Source organism: Pistacia vera, unplaced genomic scaffold, assembly GCF_008641045.1.
Source record: "Pistacia vera cultivar Batoury unplaced genomic scaffold, PisVer_v2 Contig255, whole genome shotgun sequence".
NCBI classification, from domain to species: domain Eukaryota; kingdom Viridiplantae; phylum Streptophyta; class Magnoliopsida; order Sapindales; family Anacardiaceae; genus Pistacia; species Pistacia vera.
Genome location: NW_022196063.1, coordinates 475,830 through 498,969, shown reverse-complemented (window position 1 = coordinate 498,969; position 23,140 = coordinate 475,830). Strand labels below are relative to the sequence as shown.

The 23,140-nt window shown below is 38.6% G+C and overlaps 1 non-coding gene and 1 pseudogene across 1 annotated transcript; one reads left to right on the top strand and one right to left on the bottom strand.

Moving 5' to 3' along the window:
- Positions 1 to 2,981: 2,981 nt before the first annotated feature.
- TRNAS-GCU lies at positions 2,982 to 3,063 on the top strand. The gene has a single exon. It is a non-coding gene; the product is annotated as a tRNA-Ser (tRNA).
- Positions 3,064 to 5,363: 2,300 nt separating this feature from the next.
- On the bottom strand, positions 5,364 to 8,280 carry LOC116132540 (annotated as a pseudogene).
- Between the last annotated feature and the right edge of the window lie 14,860 nt (positions 8,281 to 23,140).

Here is a 23,140-nt window from a genome sequence, read left to right as displayed (position 1 = left end):
CTAGCCATCCCATCACTACGGTTGCTTCAGAGTCTACATTCAGTGCGGGAGTAGGGTTATTGACACTTATTGAGCTTCTTTGTCAATCGACACGGTGAAAATGCTCTTATGTGGATGTGATTGGTGTGATCTTTGAACGAAGTGAAAAAATGGTGCAAAGTAGGTCCATTAATTCTATTTTTAGTGCAATTCAATATTTACAATTACTTTATGTTAACCTAAACTTAATTTTTATTTTCTTTTTTTCATTTCAGAAAAAACAGGACTACTTGGAGATTATTCTTCCTATCCTGTCAATTGATGGGAATCAGTAGATTGTTTGATTCTCCCATATGTCATTGGCTATGGCAGCAAGATCGTGCATGTTTGAGTTAATTGATTTTTTGTTTGGATTCACATGTTCATCTTTATGTACTTATGTGCTTCACTTGTTTTTAGGATTAGGGCAAGAATGGTTTTGGGATGTAGCTGCCCAACGTATAACCATATTTTTGATGAAACATTATATTTTGATGTTTTGGGATTAAATTTGTACATAGTCCCCTTTTTGTTTTGATGAAAGATGAATTAAGTAAAGTGAACCAAACAAAAACTTTAGTTCACTTCCCTTAATTTGTTGTAACAGAACCAGTATAGTAAATGGTAAATGGTAAATAGTATGATGAAATGATCACATATTGAGATTGAGTTGTTTGCCAAATGCATGCAGGTTTAGTTGTTGTGTTTGCCAAATAAGTTGTGGCATTGAAATGGAAAGCTTGGAACCGTATACACTATACATGCAGGTCCCTAGCATTTTTTGTTATGTTTATTTTTTAAAGAGGTTTAGGTGTTGTGTAATGTATCTGGACAGGAAATGGATTGAATTGCATGAAAAACCTGCTCTAAATTTTTTTTTAAAAAAAAAATTGCCTGTTTTTGTAATGGCTCGAACTCGGCTCGTGAGCTAAGCTCGAAACCCCCTTATCCCTTAACGAGTTCGAGCTGAGCCAGGAAATTAGTGGCTCGGCTCAGCTCGATAACAACACTACGGAGGATGGTGATGGGAAGTGAGATCAACTGAAAAGGTGAAGGAAAAAGAAAAGAAAAGTGAGTTTATTTGAAGGAAAAAGGGGTCAAATAATATAATTACCCTTCATTTATTTTTGAATTTATTATCCTAACCTTTTTCAGTTAAACTTAACGAATAAATATTAACAGATTATGGGTGTTTGTAATTTCCGAACTTTTTGGATACTAATTGTCTTTACAACAAATTATGGGTGGGTACATGTGGTTGGGCCAAATTTTATCTCTAGTATTTTGCCTCGATATCCAAACCTTCTTTGTTGAATATTGAGCATCTTTTTTTTGACCTAACGGAATAATGATGAATTGGGTCAATAATTTATGAAAAAGGCGGTGGGTTTTGCATCGAAGAAGATGAAATAAAAGCTAAACAATGCGGTGGTGGCGTATAATATTGTTAAGAGATTGAAACACAAGATAAAAGAATGGGTGGAAAATATATTACACCTGTCAACAACATCAGAAAGGAAGTGAAGGTTAATAAATTAGCGGTGAAGAAATCATCTGTACGCATTTGTTTAATTCATAAATTGAATTAATTAATCACCTCACAGGAATAATGTTTAGACCATGTATTGACTGGTATGCTTCCTTTATAGTTTATATGCACCTCTTCAAAATATTAAAGAAAAAAATATATTTGACAACTTGTATCAATAAAACATATAAATATGGAGATGTCTTAATCTCTGCTATCCAAAACCATTATAAAAGTTGGAAATGATTGCCATTTTGTCAAAATTATTTCATAAAAGCAAATGCAGTTATTTTTAAATCGTTTATGAAATGGAAAAAAAATAAAAACATGAATCAGAAATAAAGCAACTTAAGAGAATGGAAGAGTAATATACGAAAGCGATAGTCGATTAGCTTCAAATTAAAAGATTTTGACTTCGAGTGTGAAGTATAAATAAGTAGAACGGCTAGTAATTGTATGGGTACTGGGTAGATAGATTATTTCAAGGTTAGGTGGGGTGATCCTCTCCCATATTCATGCAAAATTCAGAGTGAGGAAAAGGGTCTTTAAAGCTTGCGGCTGACGTGCATAACTTTTATCTTGTTTTCAGATTGCCAAATTCCAGTTGGATTCTACCTAGTAGCGATGCTGACTTCTTTTGTTCAACCAGTTTTATTAATTATTTCATTCACATAATGCTATTGGAAAATATGATACCTTCTTTTAATTAATTAATTAATTGTTTTTTAATAATATAATGTGGGAGGAAGTGAGTTGGTAATTGAAGGTAGGATAGTAATTTAAAAAAAAAAAAAGAACATAATGATAAGAAATCGATGAATGAACAAGTACAAATAAGAAAGTTTGCATATGGGATATCAGTATCACCCGACAAAACCATTGGTAATCCAAACTTTCTTTATTACCATGTCCTTTGCACCTATTCTAATCTAATCTAAAACAATATTGATTAATGTTTTCTGATTATAAACTAAATTTACTTTGGTTGGGCACCGTTTTCCCTTAGCACAAGAGAGACTAAAAGCAGTGAGAATGCTCTCTGTGTTTAATTTCAATGGGAAAAGGATATGAAACCATTTAAGTCAAAAGCACATCTGCTAGAAAGTTGTAGCATGGGCAAGCCCCAAATGGCTGCCAATTCTGAATATACTCACAAAACTTTACAATGGACATGTAAATTAAATTTTTCTTCGAATTACTTTTTAAAAAAAAAAAAAAAAAAAATCAACTGCCTTAAGATAAAAAACCTGCCATCAATGTTTAGATAAGAGAAGATGAATGTGAAAGAAGAGTCAAGCTATTTTTATTGGGAATCAATTTGATTTTACAGAATTCAGAATCCAGTTATTAAGAAATCTATTCAATAGAATTATTTTGATTTTTGAATGCATATGATCTGGAATAAATAAAAGAAAAGGTGAGCAGCAATCATAAAGTCGCTTTGGCCGAGTGGTTAAGGCGTGTGCCTGCTAAGTACATGGGGTTTCCCCGCGAGAGTTCGAATCTCTCAGGCGACGCTGTAGTTTTTGTTCAGCAATTTTCGGGTGTGGGTACGGGTAGTGATTTCTCCGCCCCTGGACACCAAACAAAATATCCGAACCTGCCCTTAGAGACGGTATTGGATTATTATTGGGAAAGTCTTTGGACTAACTATTGGTCATTCTAAAAGAAAAAAAAAAACAACAATTTTAAACTTTGTTATTGGAAACTGACATTATTTAAATTAAAAACCACACCCAACATATAAATTATTAATATATTAATAATTGTTTTCATCCAATTTTGATATATAAATGAAGAAAAACTTATACAAGTCATATGTATATAATATATGTTTAATAAATCGAATGAAAATTATAAATAATTTATTAACCATGAAAAGTACTAATAATATTAATAAATTATTAACCGAGAGCAAGTACCGGCTTTTGCAGGCATACACCTCTATCCGCCCCATACCCGTCCCGGTTATTAGGTACAAAAACTTTTCCCATCCTCACCCCGAAGCCTGGAATTTATCAGGTAATCCTCATTGGATAAGAATGGGTTTTCCAGGTACCTGACCTCATTGGGTTTTATTACCATCCCTAATTTAGTTTAAAAAATACTTGTTAGGCATTTGAGTGAGGGCGTGAGTATGGGAGAGATGGTTGGTAAGTGGGTGTTATTTTGCGTTAGGCGAGGGTGAGTGAAACGATCAGACTTAAAATCAGGCGGTACTTGGGACCTTCTTGTTATTTTGCGTCAGTGAAAATTTTAAAGATGGCAGTGGGAGTTGGGAAGTTAAGAGACCGAGTGGCATCAGGGACGATAATTTTTGACTTGTTCTGCGAATAGATCTTAGCCAATTTATTTTGATAATAATTAATTTATATTTACTTAATTATGTCTTCGAATTATAGGTTCTATAGTTCCCATAAACCTTTTAAAACGGCAGATCTATTTAGCCTGTGTTTGATTGGGAGATAATGTTATCTTATATTATTTAATTATCACATTTGATTGTTAAATAATATAAGATTTTGATAATCTTTCAAAATTAATAATAATTATCATTAATAATATAAGAATAATCTGATTATCTTTATTTTTTAGGTATTTTAAAATTACTTGATAATCTTATTTTTGTTACAATTTTACCCCTAATATTAAATTTTTTTGACAATAATGTCATTGTTTTAAAAACAATTTGCAAAAATACTAACAGACTATTTTATCTTTACATACAAAATTTTTAGGACATAAATACCTTTAAACTTTATCCAAAGGTGGTGGCCAACGGCCAGCCACACCATCAACCGTCAGAACGATGCATGAGCAGTCGGATTTGGCCAGCTATGAGCCAATCTGACCGTTTCCGACTAGATCTCTAGCCGAAAACTACCAGATCACCGCAGATATGGCAGGAAACAACAAAATCGATTTTGGGCCAGATCTACGACTACGACAACCAAACGACCAAAATATAACCAACAACGGCCTGATCTCCAACCGTTAACGAGGATCAGTTTTGGCTGTCTGGCCATTTCTGACAAGATCCATGATAGATTTAACAAAAAATGTCATATCGACGCACGATCGACTAGACCTAATTTGGGGTCGATGACAGTGTTTTTGTTAAATTTTATACTTTTTTGTTGCTGTAGTGTTTTAGCAATATCTCAAACGAAAAGGGTTAAAAGAAATTATTAAAAATAATATCATATTAATATTTAAAAAGGAAAGCAATTTAATAAATTATATAACATACCCATCAATTTATTCTTTCCAACCAAACATATTAATATAACATATCCATCAATATATTCTAACCAAACAGACTCATTTCCCTAAATATTGCCAATAATTTTCAAACTAATCTATTTTTTCATTAATATAACATTCCCTAAACCAAACAAACTCTTAATGTTATATTAATTAAATGATCTTTTAACCTGTTTATAGAACATTTAGAGGGTTACCTAAATTTAATATCAAAAATAAAACAAGGACGTGCATAAATTTGGGAAGGAAAGAATATCTGGTTCGTAACGGGAATTGGGGAACGTAGAAGAAGATACCTAAAAACATATATATCACCATACAACAATTAGCTGCAAGTAATCATTCATTTCAAATTAGTAGTATATCAAGAATTAGCTAACTAAGCAATACAGTTAACAAATCTCGGAAGATACCCCCAATAACCTACTGAAGCATTGGGAATGGGAAACTAATCATGAGAACATACAAGATTCAACAAGTATGTGCAGGTAATAAAGTACACCTGTGCAAACCCCGTAAAAGCATTCATCAGAATTTCACGAACACTTGGTCAAACCATAATCTCCCGATTATATAGATGCATGGCATAATAAATACCATATACACACATTATCAAGAGGTGAAAGAAAGGAATTCACGAAAGAAAATAGGGCTTAATTTTCACATAACTCCTATTAGGAGAATTTATCATTCACTACCAAGTCATATCCAACAGATCTCATAAACCACAAAAAGATCATCAGGTAGAATTGACAGAAAGTTGACTGGGAAAAGGGCCAACAGGGTCCCAAATATTCTATTTCAAATCTGCACTACAGAGCAGACTGATAATCCAACAACTCAAACACTCGAAGGCTCTAGTGGCCATACTTCTGGAACTCCCACTCGCTATTATCTACACAAACAAGACAACCACATAGAAATAGTGAGGATGCATAAACTACAACATGAAATTTAATAATCGACATTAAAAAAGAGGAAACATAAGGCATACCCAATGGACAAACTTGACGAGTCTTAAGCCATCGACTGATGCAGTGAAAGTGGAAGGCATGATTACAAACCCCTACATATACAAACCAATGTTCTTCCGAATGTTAGGAGGTCACTAAGAGGATGAAGCCAAAAGCAGAGGCTACAACCAATAAAATTTACTTATGTCTATGAACATTGAAAATTAGGTAAGGTGATAACCAAAGACCCAAACCATGGTCAAGGGGTAAACATGTGATTCTATTTCATTTCCAACCTGGTTTAAGTACAGTTCTACATACATACATAAAAAAGATTTACCAAAGAAAAAAATCTGGAAAGAAATAAGTTGATGTTGAATAAGGCTGTGCATATCGATAGGCATATGTCAAACAGCAACAATAACAATCTAAATGAAATGAATTGAACAAAGATCACCCTTCAATTCTATTTACTCCATAGAAGTGTTAACAAAATCGAGAATATGATATACCTGATTGTTTTGAAGCACTATACACTGATAGTATAATGTCTATTTACTCATCACAAAAAAACATTGACAGCCTTTATATATACCCAAGCACAAACAAAACCATATTCAAGTATTAAGAAATTGCATTAAAGTGAAGATATAACTATTAAAAGGTCAAAAAATCTCATGAACTTATCATCTCCAAAAATTTAGAAAGGTTAAAGAGTCTTGCAACAAATTTATTAGTTGTGACCACAATATGCTTATTAAAGTAATGCTCAGATTCACACAGTGATTCTCCTACTCTGTAAGACTGCACATAAGTCCTACTGCCACGATTCAAACTAAATATATCAGGAAAGACAAACTTATTTATTAACAAGGTTTGGTCTCTACAATTATCTGAGATAAACATATAAAGCGTAACATCATATTATCATAGAGGTCTAACAGATAGAAAATTCATATTCTACATAAAAAAACCTGATGATCTCCTCAAACTTCTCTTGATAACCGAAGCACTAAACCCTCATCATTGTTTTTGTAGTTTGTATGAGCCAAGAACTCAAATATAGATGAACAAGAAGACACATTTTTTCTACTACAAGAGATACATCATATGCACATGCACAAACACACATGCATATGCACACTATATACACAAGTACATGCTTGCACACATATTTGAAAGGCAACATGCGCACAAGATCCAACTACAACATTATACCCCAAACCAAAAATCCTGGTTGATGTAGCTTGCATAAGTCAAGGAACCAAATCAGAATGAATAAGGAAGAGGCATTGTATTGAATGACCAGACATGCTTAATTATAAAGCTAATAACATTACCAGATTACTGGATCAAGAAGGATCCATAACAAAGTACTGGTAAATTAAATATTAAAGTAAAAGACGAAACCACACAAAGCTTAGAAAATCTCATTAGCTTATCATAAATCTCAAAGTTTTGAAAGGTAAAAGAGTTCAGTGTCAATTAATTAGTTGTGGCCACTATATACTTGTCAGTGTAATGCTGATCCTGGTGATTCTCCAAAAATGTAAACATGAACATCAGTGTACTTGAATGAAATATAGTAATTGTAGCAACATACTATTATTTAGGTACAAACCTCAATAGGTCCTAAACCTTCCATTCATAATCCAAATTCTCAATGTCTTTATAGTTTGAATGAGTCACAACACACCACATGCACTTGCAACATACCAAAAAACCTGAATACCTAATTCATCAACGTCTGTGTAGCTTGCACAAGCAAAGAATCCAGATCACGGTCACCAAAGGAGTGCGCATGCTTAATTGTAAAGCTATTCAGTTATCTATCCATGCTCTAAGGACTTCGAAAAGCAAGATTACCATCGTTTAAAAAATATTGTGCAACAATTAAAATTGTCAAATAAACATACAATAAATTGTTACAACATTACTGAATCATACATTCCAGAAACCTTGAGTCAACATCGTATTTTTACTAACATATAATTTATAACCATCATCGTTTTTGTTTTATTTTATAATTAGAACCAAAATAACAGAATACACATCCACAACAATAATAAGCCAAAGGCTTTTAGAGTAATAAAAAACATACCCCAAGCTACAGTGCATTCCTCGCTCGTAGCGCTAGCCTGGTTGGCTTGACACTCGATACCTAAACACAAAAACCAGTTTACCTAACAATTCATAAAGACCCAACATAAAAAATAACCACATAACGAAATTCGAAAAGATAACCCACAGAGATCCATGATGGGGTTTCTGCAAATCGCACAGTTATCGACAACATATCTGCATCATCAACCAAAACAACATTAAGCTCTTAAATTTGAAACTAACAGCAAAAAATTAAAAAAAAAAAGGTTAGGGTTAGGGTTACCCCAAGCCCAGAGAGCGAGGCGCCCCTCATCTGATCTCAAAAAGTTTAGGCTTCTTAGAGGAGAGAGGAGCAGAACTGCTTGATGCCTCACTAACTGGAACCATGGTAACGTCGGAGTCCAAAGAAGCCATATTTGTAAAGCTCTGAATCGACTGAAACAAACGCTTGTTTTGATCTTCCAGACGAAAACAAGCGAAGGGTAATTTCGGACCGGGTTCAGATATAGGTATTTGGGTTTGGGTTTCCGATTTTATTTGCAGAATTGGGTTCTCTTAGGCCCATATAAAACAAAATGATACCTTGTCTTAAATGATATTATTTATATAAATATAAATATAAATCCAAATCATAGTTTTATACTGCGTGTTCATTGTGGTACCATAAGTTATTGCAAAAGTATTGGATCAATATTCAAAAATTCTAAATCAGTAGCTGCCAAAGACTTCCTTCTTCTCGTTTCTACTATTTTGGAATAGAATATCATTGAGTTAGATTAGATAAATCATATTCCTATTTGGTCAGTTGTAGTTGCAACTTTGTAATGAGTTTACAAGTTTTCCTTTCTACTCACTCAATTTCTATAAAAATACTATCAGGAAACTCAAAATATTTGCACATGTTCAACTAACATTAATATATCGTTTTATAATCTAAAAGAACTTGGAGTTGGAGTACTCATGTATAAGAGCAATAAGATAATTTACAATTGAGAGATGTTATTTAAGTCTCAAATAATTAAAATAATTTTAAAAAGTTGGAAATTCATGTCCATATTCGCTCATCTCCCTAAACTATATATCATCGAGAAAATAATTGTAGAGAAGAAGAAAAGAAAATGAGAAAAATAATTACTTCAAATCTTGTTCATTGCCATTCATAACGATTTTTATTAGTTAAAGAAGTTGTGTTGATTGAAATAAAAAATCTTTTGTGTAAATTGGAGAGGAAATACGCTGTTGAAAAAGATATGTATTCAGATTTTATCCAGAAAAAAAATGGCAATGGAACTTTAAGACAAAAATTTAGGGGTTTGTCCTAACCTAGGTTGACTATCTTTTTAGGCCTCTCTGTATATTCTTTCTCTGTTTCTATTAAAAAGTTACTTACCCAAAAAAAAAAAAAAAAAAATTCAAACTAAAATTTAACGCGATAGAAAAGCCAGATATGGCGTTAACAAAGAGTTTATAAAGAAATATTATGAAGAGGTAATTTTGGAAAAAAAATATCATATTTGTAAATTAAATTTAAAATTATTTTAATATTACTGGAGCCTAGAAAGATATTGGTGGAGAGGTGGCGGTGGGCCCATGTGGGCCAAAATTTCATGGCACCCATTCCATGGGCCGTGCTGTGTCGTGTTAGACAACAAAAACTCAAGCCACGGCACGGCCCATGGCTCGATGGGACGTGCCATGTATGCTTCGTGGGCTAGCTATGTGCCGCATAGGCTTTTCTCAAAAAAATTAATTTTTTTAAATTCATGGGGCCATGTGCCCAAATCCTAAGCCCACGGCACAGAATTTTCGCGCTGTGCCAAAAAAATTTAAGACTTGCGGCACGTGTTGCCACCACCAAGTAGGACTTAAATAACATTACTCTTTACACATTGCTACGAGGCCCATTAAATCCAATAAGATATGAACAAATATATGATATATTATTAAAAAAAGAGTCCATTAGTCACCTGAAAATGCCCAAAACTCTTAGAAGTTTGACCATTTCTAGTCTACCATCGTATGTTCACGTCTCTCCCAATTCAAATGATAAAGAAATTAAACCTTGTCTTCTCCACTTTTTAATGATCTGCGACAACTCGGGAGAAAGATTCAGTAATTATTTAAACCGATTGAAATTACGTTGTCGTGTAAAAGGAATAAGAGTAATTAATGATATTATTTCAAAATTATATTGATTCTTATGAACACAGCACATGAACTACGTCCCATGAGAATCAAAACCCATGAAAATATAGAAAACAAAACAAGCCCAGGACTAATAGCAAGACCAGAAGCACGAAAGAGCAAACACCGTCACTGGGTCTTGACGGTCAACGTTTTCACTCTGCCGCGGTTGTCCTTCTCTGGGACCGACGTCCACGCCGTCGCTGTTTAAGGGCTTTGTCTATGCTTTTGTCCCTCGGCATCTTTTTTTTTTTGAATTTTGGTTAATTCACTTCAAAATCAACCAAAAATGAAAGCCGGCCAAAGAACGAGAAGAACTGCAGCGATTGATCAAGCCATATAGGCAAAGATAGAAGTATTGTTTGGGGAATGGTTAGTGAGGATTCTTAGTTAGTGTATATATATAGGTTCTTAACCACCCACATTCAAGCGTATTTTTGCTATTTTAAATATTCCATTAAGTCTGTATTGGTTCTAAACTTTGTATTTTCAAAAGTACAGTACATTTTCAAGCAACTCCGCAGTAGCCAAGCAACTTCGTAGAAATTCGATAATTTAAGATTTGGAGCTTAAGTTTTGGTTCAAGAACTTTAAGTGTGGGACTGCCTAAAATGTTTTGACTAATATAACGTAATGTAAGTTGACTCTTTTTTTTTTTTGATATTAAGGTTAATACTATACTTTTTACTAAGGGTGAGCGGGTTTTGGTATTTGGCCCAAACTGTGCGGAACTAAACTTAAATCAATACTAGCGGGTCCTAAATAATAAATATTATTATAGGGCTGTGCAAATCGGAATCCGATCCGAATGGGCTTTTTCTGATCTGATCTGAATTTGGATCAGGCTATTCCTGATCCGAATCCGATCCGAATTATGTGGATATCCGGTTTTAGGATACCGATTATTGGATCAGATAGGATATCCGAAATTGATCCGAATTTAAATTTTTCTTAATAAATCAAATAATTTTAGAATAAAATGAAATTATAATTCCCTTACATGATAAAAGTATCTAAAAAAATAACATGAAGCATGAAACATTTAACATATGTTGTCCAAACACTGTCACAGCCTAAATGACTATGTTATCTTCATCCTTACATGATAAAAGTATTACAAAAATTAACATGAAGCACAAAACATTTAACATATGTTGTCCAAACACTGTCAGAGCCTAAATGACTATGCTATCTTCATGCCAATTCCTACTCGTCATCATCCTCTATACAAAACACAAACAAAAAAAAAATAAACCATTTCAAAAACAACTTTTAGGATTAACACAAAATTAATTGCATATAAATTATACCTCACCATTGCCCTCCTCATATCATCCTCATCGTTCACCTCTGCATGACTTCTCAGACTTTCTCTTATCATCCGCCTTGGGGCCTTCAGCTAATTTCATCAATAATAAGATTAGTCAACAGATTCAGAGCATAAAAGAATGATATGAAACAATAATGATAAATAAACTGACTTGTCTTGTTATAGCTTTTCAATTCTTATGCTTTCAACCTGCAGTTTACAAACATAAGTCTAGAATTTATGCTTCTTTTATCATTCATCCCTAAAATTTAATTCAACCTATTAATATATAAAGACAACATTATGTTAGCAACCTCCAAAATGCCAACCAATATTAATGAATTCAAAACAACAAGTGTACAAACAACAAATTCATACTCATAAAGGAAAACACTTCTATTTAAATCAAACAAACCAGCCCCACCAATGGTTGGATTTTTCCACTTCAACAATCAACTCATTACACCCACAACATCAAATAAAATGGTGACAAACCAAACATCAAAACATTAACAATTAACATAGCAACATTCATTATCCAACATATATAATATAACTGTATTTGGGGAAAAAATCTATTACCCATTATGTTAGCACCTCTAAAATTCAGCAATTATAATGGAAAACACTACAATTTCAAAAGGAAAAGAAAATTAAGCAAATCTAAGAAAATTTACTTACGATCGATTTGGGGCTTCATTAGGGATTTAAAGAGGTTGAGTCGTGAGTTTTTGACCGTCTGGTCGACGGTCGAGCGAGAGAGACTGAGAGAGTTGAGTTTAAGTGTCTGTCGAGTGTCGAGCGAGAGAGACTGAGAGAGTTGAGTTTGAGTGTCTGTCGACTGTCGAGTGAGAGAGACTGAGAGAGTTGAGCGAGAGAGACTGAGAGAGTTGAGCGAGAGAGACTGAGAGAGTTGAGCGAGAGAGACTGAGATCTGAGAGAGTTGAGTTTGAGTGACTGTGTCTGTGAGTGTTCAACTTCGAGCGAGAGAGACTGAGATCTGACAGAGTTGAGCGAGAGAGACTGAGATCTGAGTTTGAGACTTTGAGTGACTGTGTCTGTGCCTGTGCGTGTTCGAGCGAGAGAGACTGAGAGTGAGAGAGTTGAGTTTAATTGTGTTAGGGTTATTTTAAAAGCAAAACGACGTAGTTTTAGACTTTTAGTATAATCCGGATCGGATACGGATATCCGATTTTTTAATAATCCCGATCCAATATCCGATCCGAATATTCAGATTTTTTTAAAATATGATCCGTATCCGATCCAAATTTTCGGATATCCTATTTTTTCGGATCAGAGCGGAGCCGATCAGGATTGGATATCGGATTTTTTTGAACAGCCCTAACTAATATAGAGAACCGAAACTGGAGCTTGTTGGGTAGGTTCCGGTTCCGGGTAAAAATTATAAATACACTTTGTATTATTCTCAAAATTTACAAATAAACCCTTTACTGTTCACAAAACCCTAACAGCAACATAAAAACAATTTAGGGAAGAGAATAAAATTATTTAAGAGTAATATTACACATACATCATTTTCATACAACATTATGTGGCAAGATATGATTGGCTAATTTAAAGTTAAAATTAAACTTTCACCCAATCATATCTTGCCATATAATGTTGTATGAGAAATATTGTATGAGAATGATGTATATGTATTATTATTCATTCTTTAAATGTGAAGATGAGATGAATTAAAAACAAACGAGAAGAAAGAAACAGCCATTAGGAATCTAATCGACTTCACCGAGATAGAACAATGACAGCTACAGCTTGGTGATGTGTCGGTAAATGGCTTAACGCGAAGGAATGGCTAGCTTGATCGAGAAGAAAGATGGAAACAACCGTTGGGACGCACGTCGGATAACAACAATGTAGAGATTGACGCAGAGAAGGGGGATGGCAGTAAAGAGATATAGGCACTGAGAGATTGAAAAGAAGATATTGAAATGTATATGAAGAAATGTAGTCACGGCTGAAAGAGAGATTTTTTTTATAAAATCTTTTGGAATAATTAAGAGAGTTAGAGGGAGATAAAAAGTTACAAGTTTTGGCCTTGGGTTCGATTGAGAAAAGAACTGAAGAAGATTGGCAGGGGCGGAGCCAAAATTTTGATATTGGGGTAGCCAAAAAATTTTAAGTTTTCATAAACATAAATATATGAATTTTTTTTTCCAAAAGAAAAATGCTTTACTTAAAATTTAAAATCAAACTCACAATTTGCATTAATAAATGGTGTTGATGCTCGATTTTGACACTAACTACTTGCATGTGTAAAATGCTAAAATGATTTAGAGGTCACACGTGATATGAGAATATTCAGTAGAATAAGGGGTGAGAGGCAATGTTTAAAGTGGTTTGGATGCTCGCAAGTGAATCCTACATCCACTACTATTGTATTAATAAAAGAGTGATCAGGTTGCGTTTAGCGAGCTGAGTTACAGTTTAGAGAGTGAGAGCTATTTCAGCGTAAAATTAGCTAATCCCCTCAAATGAGAGGGAAGTCTTCTATTTATAGTGGAAAGTTCAAGGTAATGATTATGAAAGCTATAAGTGGGTAGGTGTCGTGCAAAACATTTCTTTGCGTCCCATTGATCACTTGCCCGAGGGATTTCCTCGATTTAAAGTAGGGCTTTGACACGTGGGCGATCTCCAACCGCTTGCTGGCCTGACACTCACTTGTTACATTGACAGGAGCCATGCCACTTGCGCTAGGCACGAAGTGGCCGTACTTGGACGGCGCAGAACCCTTCTGAATTCTGACCATCCTTTATAGACGAGGCTCCATGTCAACCCTACTTTTTCTGGCATAACAGAAGTCTCCTAGTTTTTAAGGTTTAAGGATCGAACCTTGAGAACTTCATGACATATCCAAACGGCACTTGGTCAAGCCGACCTGGCTATAAGGAGGTCGCAGAACATTTCTCTACGAGCGACCTAAGATGGTCTTCTTCCGTGAAGTCGACGACCTAGATTAGACCTTACTCAGTGCTGTATCGGTGCACCTCTTATTTTTAACCAAGGTTCGCGACCTGATTACACAACATATTTCTGCTGGAGGCAAGGAATCACATCGCTTCGCAATAAACATGCAACGAAGAGTGTTATATTCTAACGACCTCTTCAGATGTTATCCGTTGCTCTTGACGGCTAATCCATTAATGAAGTACCCTTTATTCTGACAAACGTGTCCTGTGCGTAATAAGTCCCAGCGATACGCATTAAATACAAGCCATGCTGAAACATCATTCCTTACCAAGGCATTAAATGAGGATGAGATTGCATTTAATGTGGAAGAGAGAATCGAGCCGTCACTTGAGTATTTCAACGGAGAGACGCGACGATTGAATTTCTCAAAGTGTGGCGGTTACTCTTTCTTGCTGATTGACGACACGTGGTTGCGATCAAAGGCGAGAGACGCATTCTGCCTAAACGTCGCTTGACTTCGGGAAGATCAATCGCCGTTTCCTCCACTATAAAACCCTAAACTTGCCTCAAGCAATGTCACAACACTCATACTCTCAGAAAAAGCACAAAGCTCTCATGAGACCAAATTTTCAATCCTTCAAGTTGGTGCGCACTTTTCGATGACAGTGAGAAGTTCGACCTCTACAAGCAAAAAAGGTAAGGAAGATCCTTCCATCACTTTCATTTTTCTGTTTCGAATGTAGTTAACCAGGCGATAATGGTAGGTTTCTGTAAGGGAATAGATTTTTAGGGTACGACCCATTGGAGGTGGTCTCTAAGGGTTTTTAGGGTTTTGCTCTTTCTTGTCGTCGTACAAAATTATGTACAAAGACTGAGTAATCTCCACATGTCCCCCTTTTTTCAAACTGTAGAAGAGATGAACCCTACAGCGATCATAATGGATGAGGGGACAAGCTCGCAAGCGCAAGATGCCCTAATGGGTCCTGTGCAAGAGATCCTATCGGTAGCTACTCGAGACGAAATACAAGAGGCAATAGACCGATATGCAATTAGCGTAGATGTCTACCGGTACAAGAGGCATATAGCTCAGAATCCGCCAGAGGGAATGGCTGCGATCTCCGAAGCTATATTCAAATACAAAGCGCTGATTCCTTTCCACCCCTTTGTTAGGTTGATCCTCGATCACTTTGGGGTCGCACCTTTACAACTAACGCCTAACGCGTATATGATAGCCGTGGCTATGTATATCGCGTGTGCCGAGTACAGCCTCAGCCAACTGACTGCGCTGGAGCTCGCTTGCTCGTACTATTTAAAAAAGAGCAAGAACAAAGATTCTTACTACCTCTTGAAGCGACCCATGATCGAGGGAGGCATTTTCAATTACCCCAGCAATGTCGGGAAATACGAGACCAAGTTTTTCTTTTTTCATTATGATGACATCTATCACTTTAGGGAGTCGAGTAGGTCTTCCCTTTTTGTACTTGGTGAATTTTTTCTTTTCTTTTTGGGATTTACTTTCTAATGATCTTTCTTGTCTATTCGTAGGAAATAAGTCGACTAGGTTGACAGATCTCTCTGACTTCAACCGAATAGTTGCATTTGGTAACCTGCCAGATCACTGTCGCGACGTGAAACTGCTTGTGATAACTACCAATTTGAGAAAGTACGACTTCTTCAATTCTGAAGCGACTTTGAAACCCTTACTTCGTAAGTGTCTGTAATCTTATCAAATTTTTGGCTTTTGCATGTAGCAAACTCTTTTACTAACAGTACCTGCATGCAGCGACTATGCCGCCCAAAGTCCCAAGGTCGTTGAGAGAGAGGGGGTTCGTTTTCCCCCAGGTTGACACCACGGAACCAACTGAGGCAGCCCCTAGCGACACCCCTATCGAAGAAACGTAGATGGGGGCATAGCAACCCACCAAACAACCCGCAGAACGTTCTCAGCCCGCAGTCGCACGCCCAAAGCAGAAGACCATAGGCCAAAAATCCAAGAAAAGAAGAGTGTTGTAGCCCGAAGAATCAGAGTCCGAGACAGAGGGCTTGGGGGTGCAGCTTGGAAAGTCGCAGCCTTATTAGGCTTTTCGCTCGGGAGGGAGCTCGAGGCACGCGACTGGGGTTACAATGGTTTGTCTGCGTAGGGGACAAAGGGAGATCGCGACTTCAGGGAGGAGAGAAGGCGAATGGTCAACTGGCGAGGTGCCCTTTGTTTCAAGAGCTGACACACCAGTGTTGGACTCTATGGGTCAGCTTCTGGAGCACCTACAGCCGGTGATGGTCAGCCTTTTGGAATACCAACTTGCCAAAGTCTTTGAAGAGCTCGTGGCCTCCAACCCTACGGACCTGATGATTAGGGCAGTTCAAATGTAAAGCTAGGTAAGATGGCTTTTCCTCGTCGAGAACTTTCCTGTACTTTACTCTTTTCATGGAGACAGTCTAACGATTGCTTATTTTACTATACAGTCTATGCTTGTCATTCACCTGGCCTAACAAAAGGTCCAACTGGAAGCTGTCGATGGACTCTTTGAGCTAAAGGAAGAGAACACGCAGCTGAGGTGTGACTTAGCGGCTGCGAAAGAAGAGTTGACCCTGCATGTCGTTCAGACGAACCAATACATGTCGGAGAGGAACTCCGCTCTTAACACAATGGACTTCTAGAAGACCGAGCTGGAGAAGAAGGGAGAGGAGCTTAAAAAGCTCCAAAGGACAGTGGTCAGGCTTACAAAAGAGGTTAGCGAGAAAGAGCTGGAGCTACAAGTGAGCTCTTTTACGGGTGGAGGAAGAGGGAGCTCAGTTATGGGAAACTTCCAAGAAGCAGAAGAAGGCACTCGAAGCGGACCTCAAATTATCCCAGGGGTGGGTCGCTTCATTAACCGAAGAGATGAAGCGACAAGAATTGGAGATTGAGAGGAAAGCTGCTGACTAGTCGATTCAGTCTATTGACGCCCTTTTGCCAAAGAATCCGACCATGGACCATACCGACCTTCTAGATGATTATCAGAGGATCTTGGCCTCTATGGCGAGAGCTGATGATGAGGAGGAAGGTTTAGGGTCTCACTTGGAAGAGGATCAACCGGAGGAGTACGTCCCGGAGGACCTGGCAACTGACCAGGTGGTTGGCGACCAACCTAGAAATACTGAGGTCGTACCTTCAGGGCCTATGGACGAAGACCAGTGATCGCTTTTGCCTTTATTTTTCCCACAACCTTGCTTTTGATGGCCCTTGTATGCTCCCTTATACTTAGAAATTTATAAATAAAATGATCATTTTTTTAAAATCATTTGTGAGCACTTATAATCTTTCGTACTTTACAAACACTGCATATGCGAACAGGGAGATGTCCTCTAGCTATTTGTGAGCACTTATAATTTTTCGTACTTCACAAACATTACATATGCGAACAGAGAGACAAAAACAATGCGAGGAACAAAATCATACAAGAGTGGTCTTATTTACAAAACTCAAAAGAGGTCTTTACAAGGAAATTAAAAAGCAAGTTCGGAATTACTAATAATAGGGGCGAAGATGTTCAGCATTCCAAGCTCGCGGTACTTCGGATCTGTTGAGCCTTTTGAAGTGATAAGTCCTCAGTCGTATTACCTTACCGATTCGGTATGAGCCTTCCCAATTGGGCCCCAATACTCCCGTACTAGGTTCACTTTTACCGAGAAGGACTTCTTTCAGAATCAGGTCGCCGACCTGCAAATCTCTTCTCCTGACTTTAGAGTCAAAGAATCTTTTCACACGCTGCTGGTAGGCTGCTATCCTTAGTTGAGTCTTGCCATGATGTTCTTCAACTAAGTCCAGACTTGCACGCAGAAGTGCTTAATTGTCTTTTTCATTGAACATGTCACTCCGAAGTGAACCAGTCCCTATTTCCACTAAGATCATTACCTCGCAACCATATGCTAGCGAGAAGGGTGTTTCTAAAGTAGAGGTTCTCGGAGTTGTCCTATATGTCCATAGGACTTCTAGGAGGTCGTCGACCCAATTACCCTTGGCAGCGCCAAACTTAGCTTTTAGAGTATTCTTGATGGTTTTATTGATAGCTTCAACCTGACCATTGGCTTGCGATCTTGCAACTAAGACGAATTTTTTATGAATCCCTAGCTCATCGCAGAACTGCTTAAATTCCTTGTTGTCAAATTGTTTCCTATTGTCAGAGATGAGGGTATGAGGAATTCCGTAGAGGCACACTATATTTTTTAAGACGAAGTCTTTGAGCATCTTGGTAATGATCGCGGCCAACTTTGTGAAATAATCCACTGCGACCACTGCATACTTAACTCCTCCCTTTCCAGCTGGCATGGGTCCAATAAGATCAATTCCCCACATGGAGAATGGCTAGGGGCTGGTCATTGTTATTAGTTGGTGGGAAAGAGCTCGCGGTATGTTTGAGAATCGTTGGCACTTGTCACACTTTTTTACAAAGTTGAAGATATCCTCTTGAAGTAGAGGCCAGTAGTACCCTTGACGAACAACTTTGTTAGCTAGGGATCGTACGGCAGTGTGATTATCGCAGATCCTTTCATGTGTCTCCCTCATGATATAGTCTGCTTCCTCGTCGGTTACACATCGGAGAAGAGGGGCACTAAATCCTCTCCTGTATAACTTATCTCCTACGAGAGTGTACCGAGCAACTCTGGTTCGCAGGGTTTTTGCATCAACCTTGTCATTGGGCAAGGTCCCATCTCGGAGATATTGAATAACTGGGGTCATCCAGAAAACTGATTCGATTGTAACCACGCCTGTTCGGGCGAGCTGACACTAAGAATTTTTATGTACCAAACAGGAATACTTTCTGTGGCATTTGAGTCCAGCGATGAGGTTATTCTTACCAGGGCATCCATGACAGAATTATTGTCTCTAGGAATCTGTGTGATAGTGAAGTGCTTGAAAGACTCGAGTGCGGCTTTAGCTTTCTTCAGATAATTGATCATGTTTTTTTCCTTACACTCTCCCAAAATCTGAATAATAACCAGCATGGAGTCGCTGTGAATACTGATCGCAGTTGACCCCATTTCTTTTGCCAACCGCAGACCGACGAGCAGTGCTTCATACTTGGCCTCGTTGTTGGTAACTTTGAACTTGAACCGAAGAATACCATGGATGCAAGTCCCCTCGGGACTAAGGAGGAGAAGACCTGCCCTGACACTTTTCTTGTTCGAGGATCCATCGACATAGAGGCTCCAAGTCGATAGGTTCTAAATAGTTTCCTAGGTGACTTCTCTGGACTGTTGCTCAGATTCCTGAATCGGTTGGTGAGAAAATTCTGAAATGAAATCGGCAACAGCCTATCCTTTAATGGTTGCTTTCGGTCTGTACTGCAGATCAAACTGACTTAGTTCTATCGCCCACTTGAGCAACTTACTCGAAGCCTCTGGTTTTTGGAGGACTTGCCTGAGCAGGTAGTTGGTCAATACATGAATGGTGTGGGCATGGAAGTAAGGTCGTAACTTTCTGGAGGCGACCAGCAGGGCATAAGCTAATCGCTCTATTTCTAGATACCGTATTTCAACGTCTAGCAGACGCCTGCTTGTGTAATATATTGGCCATTGGACTCTGTTTTCTTCCCGAATCAGAGCTGCACTGACTGCATGCTAAGAGACAGATAGATACAGGAGAAGAATTTCTTGAGGGAGCAACTTAGACAAGAGAGGTGGCTTTCCGAGGTACTCTTTTATGCTTTGGAAAGCCTATTCACAGTCCAGAGTCCACTCGAACTTCTTGTTGGCCATGAGTATATTGAAAAATGGCAAGCAGCGATTTGTTGCCCTTGATATGAAGCGACTAAGAGCCGCTATTCATCCATTAAGACTCTGAACCTATTTTCGGTTGGTCGGGCTCCTCATATCAAGGAGAGCTTGAATCTTTTCGGGGTTAATTTATATTCCCCTTTAGTTAACCATATACCCCAAGAATTTTTCCAAGGATACTCTGAACGAACACTTCAGGGGATTAAGCTTCATTCTGTACCTTCGGAGTATACCGAACATTTCGGTGAGATATGCTATATGATCTAAAGTGACATGCGATTTGACCAGCATGTCATCAACATAAACTTCCATTGATTTTTCGATATGCTAGGGAAACATTCGGTTAACCAGCCGCTGGTAAGTCACCCCAATGTTTTTTAGGCTGAAGGGCATAACCTTATAGCAATACAACTCCCGATCTGTAACAAAAGAGGTATGCTCTTCGTCCGGTGTATACATCAAAATCTGGTTGTATCCCAAGTAGGCGTCCATAAAACTCAACAGCTCGTGTCCAGAGGTGGCATCGACGAGCTGGTCGATTCTTGGCAAGGGAAAGCTGTCATTTGGGCAGGCCTTATTGAGGTCGGTGAAGTCAACGCAGGTTTGCCATTTGCCGGTAGGTTTCTTTACTAAGACCGGGTTAGAAACCCAGCTCGGTTAAAGTACCTCTCGGATGGACCCGTTCAAAAGGAGGTTATTTACCTTAACTTTTAGTGCAACATGCTGCTCGGGGTCCATTGCTCTCCTCTTTTGGGGAAACGGTCTAACTGCACTATCAATATTCAAGGCATGACATATAACGTTCGGGCTGATCCCGACCATGTCAGCATGAGTCCACGCGAATACATTGACATTTTCTCTAAGGAAGCTCATTAGGTCGTTGGCGAGCTAAAGGCTGAGATTACTCTCGATCTTTAACGCTCAGGTCGGCTCGCTTTGATTGACCGATACCTCGGATAGGTCCTCTACCGGCCCACTATGAGGGCATTCTTGGATGCGAGGATCCATGTCATCCTCAACCAAGCCAGGTTGTGGCTCGATCCTACTGATCGCCATTACCTGCTCAGGAATGCCAACTGGTGCTCCATTTCCCTTGCATGCCATTTGCACTACCCTTACATAACAGTTGCGAGATACGTGTTGAGATCCACTTACTTCCCCTATCCCGTCGGGGTGGGGAACTTCATCTTTAGATGGTATATTGAAGTGACTGCCTTGAAGTTTCGTAGCAGAGGTCATCCCAAGATGCCATTGAAAGCAGAAGAACAGTCTACTACTAAAAACTTAGTCATTTTGGTCAGCTCGTTGGTTTCTCCCAACGTGACTTGGAGTGAGATCATTGCCTTGGGAATCAAATGATCGCCAGTGAAACCGTACAGAGGGATAGAGGCAGGCTTCAGATCTGCCTCGTCCAGTTTCATCTTCTTAAAGGCTTGCTGAAATAAGATATTCACGGCGCTTCCATTGTCCACCAGCATCCTGCGGACTTCGTATCGATCTATTTCAGGCGTGATGACGAGAGCATCCTCATGGGGATGATGCAATTGCACCGCGTCTTTCTCAGAGAAGGTAATTTCCTCCTCTCTGCGAACCTTGGCAGGTCGCAGCGTCGTGCTCATGACACTTATGGGGTCATGACAAGCTTCCCGAGCATACCTTTCTTAGGCACCTAGAGAGTTCCTCGAGGAGTGTGGTCCTCGAAAGATGATCCCTACACTGTAGAGACCTTTGCGACCACGAAGCCTCTTCCCTGGTTCCTCTTGATTTTTCTCTCAAATGGGAGTTGAGTCATCAACATGCTCTTTGAAGTGCCCCTGTTTAATGAGGTCTTCAATTGCTTACTTGAGGGCCCGACACTCATCAGTGTGGTGCCCATTATCCCAATAATAACGATAGTACTTTTTATTGTTTCACGCAAATGTGGGATTCTTCATGGGCTCAGGCTCTCCAAGCAAACCGGCCTCCTCTGATTTATCCAGAATAGTCGATACCGAGACATTCAGGGGAGTGTATTGACTCTTGTCACGATCATGATGGGGAACTAGAGCATAAGATTTCTTGGGCTCGTACCATAACTTCTTTTCTTTTTGCTGATCATCATTAGCCCATCTGCGATCAACCCTCCTGTTCTCCTCCTGGTTGGGAGCACTGCCTGACGGACTGGGGTCATGGCGACTAAGAGTTGCCGTGGAACTTTCGATCTGGAGGTACTTTTTAGTAAGGTTGTAGAAGCGAGTGAGGGAAACATCATCCTCAGATTTTAGTTCCTTCCATAAGTCTATCTACGGGCGAACTCCCGCAACGATGAGAGTCTGAACAGACTCTTCGGGAGTATGAGCCACTTTGTGGAGCTCCTTGTGGAACGTGTTTATATAAGATTGGAAGGGTTCATCCCTTTCTTGCCGTATATTGCTCAAGTAGCTTAGTGGCATTAAGAACTTCATGTTCGCCTGGAAGTGTCTCAGAAATGTTAAGCTCATTTGAGGACATGAGCTGACTGATCTTGCTGGAAGCGACCTAAACCATCGCTTGGCATGGGCATAAGGGTTACTATCAAGCAACGATATTTTGCCAAGTTAGAGACTTGGTGGAGTTTCATGAGGTCGTTGAACTCGTATAAATGATCCAGTGGATCGGAATTCCCATCGAATGCTCGCATGTCGTGCATTCTGAATCTTGATAGGAGAGGGGCAGCTAACAATGCCGGAGAAAAGGGAGACGCCTCTACGACCTGCCCTTGCTCATACTGCTAAGCCTTAAGCTGATCCAGAGCTCGCTATAATTCCTCAATCTGAGGCAGCAGAGCTACTTGGGGATCACTTTCTGCAACGTGGGTTTGACCCTTACGGTTGCGGTTAAGAAAAGACCACAAATCAGACTCTTCCTCCCCTCAATCGGAAGCTCCGGCTAATCTCGGCACACACTGGCCAGAGCCATGTGATTACATCGAGTAATTCAGGGAGTCTTCTCGACCCCCACGATGGTACGAACCGACCCGCGGACGATGAGAATCCTCTACACGACGACGATCGAAGTCGTTATTTTGGCGATATTAGGAATCCCCCCACCTTGCACTTTTGTGGGAGTGCCTGT